We start from the raw sequence: 1,300 nt of genomic DNA, 5'->3' as shown, positions 1-1,300 counted from the left end.
ACCTTTTCCAGTCCTGTGGCCACTGCTGAGTTTTCCCAATTTGCTGGCATATTGAGTGCAGCACTTTCACAGCATCATCTTTCAGAATTTGAAATAGCTCAACTGGAATTCCATCACCTCCACTAGCTTTGTTCGTAGTGATGCTTTCTAAGGCCCACTTGACTTCACATTCCAGGATGTCTGGCTCTAGGTCAGTGATCACATCATCGTGATTATCTGGGTCGTGAAGATCTTTTTTGTACAGTTCTTCTATGTATTCCTGCCACCTCTTCTTAATATCTTCTGCTTCTGTTAGGTCCATACCATTTCTGTCCTTTTTCAAGCTCATCTTTGCATGAAATGTTCCCTTGGTATCTCTAATTTTCTTGAAGAGATCTCCAGTCTTTCCCATTCTGTTGTGTTCCTCTATTTCTTTGCATTGATCGCTGAAGAAGGCTTTCTTATCTCTTCTTGCTATTCTTTGGAACTCTGCATTCAGATGCTTATATCTTCCCTTTTCTCCTTTGCTTTTCGCTTCTCTTCCTTTCACAGCTATTTGTAAGGCCTCCCCAGACAGTCATTTTGCTTTTTTGCATTTCTTTTCCATGGGGATGGTCTTGATCCCTGTCTCCCCTACAATGTCACGAACCTCCATCCATAGTTCACAGGCACTCTATCTATCAGATCTAGTCCCTTAAATCCATTTCTGACTTCCACTGTATAATCATAAGGGATTTGATTTAGGTCATATCTGAATGGTCTAGTGGTTTTCCCTACTTTCTTCAATTTAAGTCTGAATTTGGCAATAAAGAGTTCATGATTTGAGCCACAGTCAGCTCCTGGTCTTGTTTTTGCTGACTGTATAGAGCTTCTCCATCTTTGGCTGCAAAGAATATAATCAATCTGATTTCGGTGTTGACTCTACCATTCCATGTGTTCTTCTCTTGTGTTGTTGGAAAAGGGTGTTTGCTATGACCAGTGCATTTTCTTGGCAAAACTCTATTAGTCTTTGCCCTGCTTCATTCTGTATTCCAAGGCCAAATTTGCCTGTTACTCCAGGTGTTTCTTGACTTCCTACTTTTGCATTCCAGTCCCCTATGATGAAAAGGACATCTTTTTTCGGTGTTAGTTCTAAAAGGTCTTGTAGGTCTTCACAGAACCGTTCAACTTCAGCTTCTTCAGCATTACTGGTTTGGGCATAGACTTGGATTACTGTGATACTGAATGGTTTGCCTTGGAAACGAACAGAGATCATTCTGTCGTTTTTGAGATTGCATTCAAGTACTGCATTTCAGACTCTTTTGTTGACCATAATGGCTAC

At 40.8% G+C, this 1,300-nt stretch overlaps 1 protein-coding gene across 9 annotated transcripts in view; it reads right to left on the bottom strand.

Moving 5' to 3' along the window:
- PICALM (phosphatidylinositol binding clathrin assembly protein) overlaps positions 1 to 1,300 on the bottom strand; it is a 101,803-nt gene that overhangs the window by 52,606 nt on the left and 47,897 nt on the right. The gene's annotated exons all lie outside the window — the stretch shown is intronic.

This window comes from Bison bison, unplaced genomic scaffold (genome assembly GCF_000754665.1).
Source record: "Bison bison bison isolate TAMUID 2011002044 unplaced genomic scaffold, Bison_UMD1.0 scf7180017864324, whole genome shotgun sequence".
NCBI lineage: Eukaryota > Metazoa > Chordata > Mammalia > Artiodactyla > Bovidae > Bison > Bison bison.
The sequence above is the reverse complement of the archived record's forward strand: the minus strand, read 5'-3'. Positions and strand labels throughout refer to the sequence as shown.